The sequence below is a fragment of the Octopus bimaculoides genome, chromosome 3 (assembly GCF_046866305.1).
Source record: "Octopus bimaculoides isolate indiv1 chromosome 3, ASM4686630v1, whole genome shotgun sequence".
NCBI lineage: Eukaryota > Metazoa > Mollusca > Cephalopoda > Octopoda > Octopodidae > Octopus > Octopus bimaculoides.
Genome location: NC_142930.1, coordinates 116,792,121 through 116,803,024, shown reverse-complemented (window position 1 = coordinate 116,803,024; position 10,904 = coordinate 116,792,121).

Sequence of the window (10,904 nt, the reverse complement as noted above, 5' to 3'; positions counted from 1 at the left end):
GAAGGTGAAAAATACAATTGAAGCGGAAGAGGATCTACGCATCAAGCCAGAGCTCATTATTTTGTTACTTGCAGTTCTTTAATGGGTTACAGCAGTTAAAATGCTTTCGAGAATAAGAACAGGCTGGTGAAAAAGATTTAAAAGATAGACTGAGAGAAAATCATCACAGTCATTACTTGAGGAATTAATAGCCATTTTAGCATTGACCTATTTGAAGTGAAAGTGTTTTTGCCAAGGGGCTAGAGTTTTCTGCTCAAGATCGTGAGTTTGATTTCCGACGGTGTACTCTGCCTTTGAGTGACACTGTTTATTTCGCGTTGTTTCAGCTTATTCACCTTATAAAAGTCAGTAGCACTAGCATTTAAAATGTTGTATTTCAGTCTTTTATACAAGTTTTGTATTTAGAAGCCTAACCTAGTCACATTCTGTGTTACGCTGCATTTCCCTGAGAACTACGTTAAAGTTACTCGTGTCTATAGAGTGCTCGACCACTTGCACATTAATTTCAAGAGCAGTCTGCTGTTTTAATCGGATCAACTGGAACCCTCATCGTAACTGACGGAGTACCAGTTGGTTATCCTACTGCGTCTGATAAAACATTTTATATTTAAACCTAAATGGATAAAGAACCTTATCTTCATTGAATTCTGTATTAAATGAATATATCGCAAGACCTTAATATTCAGCATCTACATTCCCTGAAATTAAATTTAGAGGTCTGAATCGATGTAAGACACATTGGATGAAGCTGTACTTGTTACTAGAGAAGATTTAGTTCTTACTGGTATGTTGTTCATCATAGTTTGGTTCAGTCAATATATATTTGTCATCGTAAATTTTGTTCTTTCTGCGGTGCCTCAAGGATTTTGAAGGTAATGCCAGCAGAGCGCAAGGCATCCAGCTTCCCATAGTGGACGACCTGGTAGAGTACAACTCAAAGCAGAGAAAAGTAACGAAAATTCATTAAAAATTTTTGGATGGCCTATTCTACATAAGGATACACGAATTTAAACCAAAAGTAAAACGTGTTAATTTGGGGCGATATTTTATTATGACATGCTTTCGTGAATTGTATTAGGTGCTTGTAAAGTTGGGATTAGACAGAAATACCCACATCATCTGAGTTCTCCCAAACGTGAAACCAGTGGCATATCCAGGACCTAGCAGGTTTGGGAAGGTCAGCTGCACTACCAATCGACCAGTACTAATATTCTGTTACGAAGGCAGGAATTGAACCGACATGAAATATATCTTGATCAAGCATTTGCTTACGGTAGTTTACAATTTGTATTGAATCCTGTTAAAGTTAAGATGCTTTTTGAAATATTTAGTAGTACACTACTGGCGCTAACTATCCCCTGTTCAACAATAAGTCGATGTGACTCCATTTACCCACTTTAATGTGTCTACTGAATGAATAGGAATCTATAAGATGATACTATATCGGTTTAATGAGAATTGCATAACATGTTAACCTTAAAAGGATCGTGGCTTCGATATCAAAACGTATGGATACGAGTTGCTTAAAAAGGTAAATCTGAGGCAGTTTCTAGTTGATAAATTTTCACCTGATACTATTTTACTATTAGTATTTTCCCAAACAGAACTAAAGGATTCGGTAAGGATATTTCATCACTACACTGTATGCGGTCATTTGCAATATACTGGTGTAGGGAACTTTTTCAGTGACAAAAAGAATAACCAGTTTAATAATAAGCTACATAAAAAAATAAATACTGCAATATCAAAAATAATTGCATCTTTTATGTTGGAATCAATAACATAGTGCTCCTTTATTTCTTCTTTTGATACATAAAACAGGGCAGTGCTGTTTCTTTATATAACAGAATATTTTATTAACTATAGGAATATTAATCATTACATACTAAATTGTTAAAAATAATTCAAGCAACTGTTCGATACAATGCCAGCTTCTATTTGATTAGATTGTAAAATGAATAGTGGTCCAAATGACCGATCTAATAACAACAGTGTATTTATTGGTTCAGTCGAAAGTTTAGCTCGTTCACTTTAGCTCAATCGTTCTCTAAATTAGCCCCTTGAGTTTAACTATTCTGTTTATATTAGATGTTATTATTCAACGTACAGTTGATAGATTATCAATCAGTGTTTTGCAAATCAATAGAAATTTAATTACCATCTATCAAATATTTCCAATTAATTTATTGCCTGCTATAACTAATGAACTTTTACGAGGAATCTAAATAAGTAAACAGTAAGGGAGCGTTAACCATATGCACAAGCAGCTTGAACAATTTACAGTGTAACCCTGTTTGGGTTTTTTTAATAACGCATCATTTAACAGTAACAACACAGATATTTGCTTAAAACAGAAACGTGAAAGGGCGGCCTTTAACTTGTTTAGTATACGTTACATACATGTACACACACAAATACACAAACACACACGTATGTATATATATATATATATATATATATATATATATATATATATATATATATATATATATATATATATATATGAATATACAGTATTATTGTGCCAGGGCGTCACTAGCTTGAAAATTTCATTATGATGTTACATATAATGAATGCACCAGGTATATTTCGAATAGAAAAATGTTCATGTCTTTTGAGCGCTGCTAAATACTTTGGAACGTAATTGAATAAAGTGAAGCAAATTTACCCCCTGATGTTTTCACTGTGACAACGATTGAGGTATTCATATTGATCTGTACGCCACTGAGGAATAATTTGCATTAAATCAGCAATATTCAACACGATAATTTAAGATGGTTAAATACTTAGCGTTTTAGAAATGTTTTCTTCCGAAAATGCATTTTGTACCAATACAATTTACATTCCTTATGATGTCACAAATTTGTTTTTAAGCAATGCATTTTCCATAGTGCAGTAATGTCACTGAGAATGCATAAGAAATGTGATTTTATTGATATGAATTATTTCTTTCTCTTGTCATTTACGGATGGAAACTAGTACATCATCCACGATGATGATCGCTGGATTAATCTAGATTTCCTACCTTGAAACTAATGTTACATCTTGAGATATACGACTCGAAAACGATAGTTTTCTTTCCTCGTTAAATGGCTATCTATAATAAGAAAACAAACTGGATTGGTTCTTTTTTATATAAACATACTCATACGTGGTCAGATATATTCTGAAAACAGGGTCAGATTAAAATAACATCATACAGATATGTTTTTCTTTAGATCCATATCAGAATTGATTGAATGTCTACTACAACATTTTCTATATATAAAGGATAGATCATTCCATTAATCCTACGCCGTACAATATATGTGATGCATCAAGAACATCATGCGAACAAAATAATTCATTTCAGTAACATTTCATTTCTCATATTGTTTCCATTACATCATCAAATAGAAGAAAAAGAAAAGGTTTTGATTATTCAGTACATACAATATTCCTATAAATTGTATATTTCAACAATGATGGGATGTGCATGACATTCCAACCATTCACAATCCACATTTGTCAGATACAGTGTATCTCGAATGACTCATTATCTATGTCGATCCTTCTGTTTGTTATATCTTCTATTTCTAAGTAGTCGAGTGATAGTGAATCCGCCATTGTTTTTGATTTGTCAGGCAACAGTCAAATGCAAGTGAGTATGGCTTGGTAACTGATACCATGCTTTCGTTAATCGCGTTAGGTACCCGTGAAGTCACATGAAGACGAAAATACTCTCATCTTGGTTCTCCCGGTTGCATAAGCAGGGTGTGGCAGCTCTGGGAAGGACAAATGCACCAGCAATCGGCCGATACTAAGTTTCTGCTACATAGATAGGAATGAGGCTGACACGAAATAAAGTATCTTCATCAAATACACAACTCGCTGCTGGGTCTACAACTTGAACCCACAACATTATTGTCTCAAGTCAAATCACTAACCACTAAGCTAGGAGCATTGACATCGGTCAGTCTAAATTGTGATTTATAGAAAGGATCTATATATACTCTTTTCTATTCACAAACCCCGAAATTTTGGGGGCGGGGCCAGTCGATTAGATCGACTCCAGTACGCTACGGGTACTTAATTTATCGACAACGAGAGGATGAAAGGCAAAGTTTACGTAGGCAGTATTTGAACTCAGTACGTAAAAACAGACGAACTACTTCTATGCATTTCACCCGGTGTGCTTGCGTTTCCGCCATCTCACTGCCTTGAAGGATTTATATTGTGCAGGATATAACAGTGTGGTCATTATATATATATATATATATATATATATATATATATATATATATATATATATATATATATATATATATATATATATATCCGCGTAGGGTATGAAGAGATGCTAAGATGTATTGACCTCGTCAAGCAGCGTTTCTTCAGGCTAGGTTGCTTGAAGGTAACAACGCCAACATCAGTTGTCAAGTGGTGGTGAGGGGACAAATACATACACAATAGCACATTGACACCTATCTATCTATCTATCTATCTATCTATATATATATATATATATATATATATATATATATATATATAAAGAGAGAGAGAGAGAGAGAGAGAGAGACAGACAGACAGACAGACAGACAGACAGATATATAGATAGATAGATAGATAGATAGATAGATAGATAGATAGACAGATAGATAGATAGACAGATAGATAGATAGATAGATAGATAGATAGATAGATAGATAGATAGATAGATAGATAGATAGATAGATAGATAGATAGACAGACAGATTGGTGTGTGTATGTATGTACATAACAGACTATCACATACTCTCTTTGCACCAAATTCCATTCAGAAATGAATAGTCGATTAGAGATTGTGGTAGAAGTCACGTCCCTAAATTATTACACAAGTAGGGCAGAACCCAGAAACGTAGGGTTGTGAAACAAACATATTGGCCACATGCCTAATCGTATATATTCTTTTAACAAATACTTCATCTTGTCAGCTTTTCTCGCTGTTTCCACGTTGCTACTAGGAATGTAAATACAGCACGGTTTTGGTGGGTGTTTTATTGAAAAATAGTAATGCAGATATCTGTAAACCAAAATTAATTGGTTTATGTTTTTTTTTCAATGTGCATCCATTGAATCAATTTTACTTCAGTATTCCATTAGTACTCTTGGCAAATGTATATCTCATAACCTTGCTATACAATCTAAGACCTTTGTACTTCATCAAAAGAAACCAATATCCTTTTTTCCTAGCTTTCTCTATCATAAATAGCTTTACTGTTATCACTATTATTCAGAGAAACAAACAAGAAATATACAATAATTGATAAAACAACGCTACTTGTGACATTGGTAGTGCTTCTCCTGTGTTACAGCTTGTCAGCAGAATTGACAGAAATTATTCCATGCACTTTAAAATGCCGTATTAGATTTAGATTATTAGATCACTTCCTGATTATCTGTTAGGTGGCATACTTTGATGGGTTGTTGAATTAAGATTTGCTGCAAAACTGCTTCAATATTTCTACATTTCACAGGACTAGGTCAAATATTTACCCTAAGACTAGAATGAGTTTCTAATTTGCTATACTTCGAACGAATGAACTGAGATTTAGATTAACTAGAGCAGGTTATTTTTCTCTGAACTTCATTCTGCTCTTTTTTTTTCTATTGCCTTTGTTATAGGTTGCTTATATGTGGAGCTACAGTTGTTAAATTCGATTGTGTATTTTCGTTTGTTCATACCAGCGGACTAAAAACACTCTTCATGATAAAAAAGCTAACGATTATACAATATATATTCAATGCTTCACGTGGAAGTGGAGTAGTACTCAGAACATTCTCTTGAATTTAAGATAGAAAGTATCTATGCATTTTATATTTATTATAGTTGACATCTTTGTAAAATATTAGATGAGAGGAAATTCACAACAGTGGTATCATGATAAACGAGAATGTGGGAATATATTTAGCTCAGTATCAGGAGCAAACTGCTTTAGGTAAGGCATGCAGTATACTTATTCAAAATGACGTAGAATGTTATCGAATGTTTAAACTACGTTTGTAATACTGTGAGTAGTCTGTACTGAAGATCAGTTGCCAATCAGGTGAAGCGCTTTTCTTCACACAATCTAAAGAGTGCAAATCTGTAGAAGCTTTACCATGTCAGGTACGTGGCACGTTCCGTAATGTGGGATATAATAATCTTTGTAAAGGATATGGGAACTGTAGAATAGTAGTGGAAAACTTTGTACTGGGATTGTAGATTTAGGAATGATACATATTTGCAATCAGAGTGATAAGTTATTTGTTACAAGAATCAGAAAGGTGTAGAAAGCATAAATGTACGCCGGATACAAATTTCGGGTTACATCTCGACATCTCCAAACAAGTTTGAGTTATCTCTATAAGGTGCAGACGTGGCTCTGTGGTTAAGTTAGTCACTTTCAATCACAAGCTCTAGGGTCCAGTCCTACATTTCATCATATTTATTAAGCATCATATATCATAGCACCAGGCCGACCAACCAAAGCTTTGTGAGTGAATTTGATAAATGGAAACTATAAAGAAGCCTGTCGTATATATAGGTATATATGTGTGTGTATGTGTGAGTCTGTTTGTGCTTGTGTTTGCGTGTGTATATGTGTGTGTTTCTATTGGTCTTGTGTCTGTGTTGTGTTTATTCCCCATACTGCTTTACAGCGGGTTTTGTCTAAATGCCTATAACATAGCGGTTCGGAAAAAATAAACCAATAGAATAAGTACCAGGCTTAACCAATTAGTACAATGGTGGATTCCTCCAACCAATACACTTTAAGAGGATGCCTTAGTATGGCCGCCGTCTATTGATCGAAACAACTAAGGAAAAATATAATTGGTAAGTGACAACTGAGATGGCCCCTATAAGGGTGATGCTAGAACTAACAGTAAAAATATCTAAGACTGCGGAGCACATTTTAAGGGCTTGTGATAATGTCCTCCAGACCATTTAATGTTTGAAAAATATGACAAGGGATTTCGAGGCTGGGTATCAAAATAACGAGACATGGAATAGAAATGGCGTATTAAAGGCAAGCGTGTTCAATGGTTGAGGTATATTTAACAAAGTACACTAAATAATAGCCAGAGAGCTACACTAATGTCCTAGATGTGAAATAGCGGCAAAGGTAATAGATGAATGCTTTTATGGAGGCCTGCCAAAAGTTAACGAGAAGGTTGGGCAAAGGCGGCTGCGGCTATCTGGTCACTGCGTGTGCCATGCTGTGCTGCAGCAATCCAAATTAGATATTTGGAACTCATTCCATGGTGATGAAAGAAGAGGAAAAGTTCATCTGACATCGACTACTTGATTGCTGACACTGGCTTGGAATATATCCAGAACTTCGAGGCGGTGATGGTGGACCGAGAAATGTGGCAGTTATACTTTGTTACAGCCGCCCGGTTAGGAACCCGGACATAATAATAATAATAATAATAATAATAATAATAATAATAATAATAATAATAATAATAATAATAATAATAATAACGTCATGCCTGATGATCTTCAATTTATTGGCTGCTATTTTTCAGTTGCTGTTGCTGCTATTGTTGCTGCTTCGGCTGTTTATGCAGGTGGATGTTAATTACTTTTCAGTCCTCAATGAGTGTTTATGATTATGAAAAAATATTCAAGCAATGGTATTCAACTCAGATAATATTCAAGCATAACAGATCCATCATCTTCTTACTACCTCCAGGTGATAGGCTGGAATTACTAAGGCACTGTGCTGTTATATCAATCAGTCGTCTAGAAAGGCCCATAGTCATAGATGCGTTGTAGTGGTTGATAAAAATTCCATTTGGTAAGATAAGGATTATTTTCTAATCTCGCATTTTTAAATTAAATAATTCGAATGGGTCTCTTCTGGGGCACGATCTTGAAGAGTTTTATTCGAACAGCTCATCTAAATTAGCTATGTTTCATTAATGTCTACTATTAATTATATCCTATTAATTTTGCCGAATGACTAAATCAAACCCTGAAGTCAAGCGTTGGCAGGAAAAACACAGACACAAACACACATATACATACACACACGCGCACACGTGCGCATGCGCATACGCACACAGACACACACACGCACCCCCCCACACACACACACACACGTATTTGCGTCTACCAAATTTATTCATTTTACTAAACCGGACAATTGTCTAAATTTTCGCGCATCGATTTTAAACATGAAATAACACGCCTCAAAGCAAGCTGTCTCACAAGTCACGGAAATTGTTCTGAAGTTCTATCGATTCTAATTAAGCGTCACTGTAGGCCGTGATAACATTTGAGATTCAGGGGATTTGACTCAAAATATGTGTTATGCATTTCAGTGAGGTATCACAATGTTGTTACATACATTTACGAACACACATATATAACAATGCACACACACACACACACACACACACATATACACACACGCACAAGCACGCACACACGCACACGCACGCATACATATATATACATATATATATATATATATATATATATGGGAGAATGTACGAAAAAACAACAACAGACGAGGACAGGTGGTGTAAATAACAAAAGGATGTATTAGTATGACGCTCGGGAATACGGAAAGTCTTTAACGTTTCGAGCTATGCTCTTCAACAGAAAGAATACAAAAGTAGAATAGTTCAAAAGTTCAAAAGTTTTTTAGACGTCGTGGTATATTGAGGCGATTTCCAATCAGAAGATGGGTCCAATGTAATCCGTGGGTAGGAGAGGTGCAGCCGGAGGGTAGAGAGAGAGAGAGAGAGAAAGAGAGAGAGAGAAAGAGAGAGAGAGAGAAAGAGAGATAGAGAGAAAGAGAAAGAGAGAGAAAGAGAGAGAGAGAGTGAAAGTGTGTGTGTGTGAGGGAGAGAGAGAGAGAAAGAGAGAGAGAGAGAGAGAGAGAGAGAGAGAGAGAGAGAGAGAGAGAGAGAGAGAGAGAGAGAGAGAGAGAGAGTCTGCGAGAATTCACCCGAAGTCACACTAAATCAAAATTCCATAGATACTATTTATAATTCTGCATTTGCTCAAATTGAAAAATGGTGGCGCTCAAGAAGGACTTTAGTTTGGACAGTTCATGATGTTTCATATTCAGATACTTTTATTAAATTCATTCAGTCGTTAAACATAAATAAATCTTGGAATGAAATGGTTTTGATTTGCTCTCAGGTTATTTTTAGTCAACCCTATACGTATATATATATATATATATATATATATATATATATATATATATATATATATATATATATATGATGTACGTATGCATTTGTCAGAAGAAATACGCTGGTATTTAACTTACCTAATGTTCGTTTATTTCTCACCACTACATAACGATGAAAACATTGCATATATATAAATATATATTTGTATATGCGCGTATATACATATATACATACATACATACTTACATTCATACATACATACATATTGCATAAAGTCAATAGCGGTAGATACGACTCTGTAAGTGTCCATGAGAGTATCATGAATTAAACTCATTTCCTTCGTAAAAAGCCATTGCTTTAAGTAAATTATCAACTTATATTTGGAATTACAAGAAATGATTTGAATACTATATTCAAAACTGGAACTATTTAGAATGCGATTATTTACGAAAATAATTTTCAGAAAAATCAATTCTAATTGCAATTTTGCAGGAAATATTTAGCTAGTTTCTATCTATTTTCGAAACATTAGATTTTAAGTCTCGTTTTATTTGAAATTTGCTGAATAGCATCCATTATACGTGTGTTTGTGTATTGTGTGTGTCTATGTGTGTATGTGTGCGTGTTTTTGTTTGTGTGTGCATGTGTGTGCCTGCTTGTGAGTGTGTGTGTATCTGTGTTTGTGCGTGTGTTTTGTATATATATATATATATATATATATATATATATGTGTGTGTGTGTGTGTGTGTGTGTGTGTGTGTGTGTGTGTGTGTGTGTCCGTGTGTGTGTGTGTGTATCTGTGTGTGTATGTATTTGTATGTGTGTGTGTGAGTGTTTGTGTGTGTACCTTTGTGTACCTCTGTATGTGTGTGCCTGCGTGCGTGTGTGTATTTGTGTGTGTGTGTTTTAACTTAACATTTATTAACAGCAATTATTCGATCATGGTTTTGTTTACATCCAGTGATATTATTAGAAATATGTTAGGTTCTCTTCTGCGGTAATAACTGATGTGGTTGTCAGTTCCTAGGCGCTAATATCTTTTTTTGTGGCATAAATAAACGAGTAAATGATATTTATGTTTTCTTGTTGCCACATAGTAAATTACACTTAACAATTTCGAATTTTATAAACTGATGAGTGAATTTTATAGATACATAGGTTCAGACGTAGCCGTGTGGTAATATGTTTTTTTCTTAACCACATGGGTCTCGGTTCAGTTCCATTAAGTGGCAACTTGGACGAGTGTCTTCTACTATAGCTCCGAATCGTCTAAATCCTTGTCGGTGGATCTGGTTGAAGGAAACTGGAAGAAGCCCTCACTATATGTGAGTGTTTGTGTATCTGTGTGTGTGTAACATAAAATATTTCATAAGAAATGTCCATATGCTTCGCTTTTACTTGTAAAAATGTGACTACATATTGAGTACTTAGCAATTCTAAAGAGTAGAAATATAAAATAATACATTTTGTATATTCTATAATTTCGTTGACACGCACATTTTTTCTTTATATTACATATATTTTGAAACACACCTCTGTAAAAATTTGTAAAATAAATAAAATATCTCACTATTGTGTCGTTTAGAATGAAACATGAGACAGTTATATCATATTATATATGCTCGATATAAGACATGATATTATTATCAATGTCTAGCACTCCATCGTTTAGGACGACCGGGGTTCTAGTTGATCCAATGAACGGAACAGCCTGCTCGTGAAATTAACGTGCAAGTGGCTGAACACTCCTG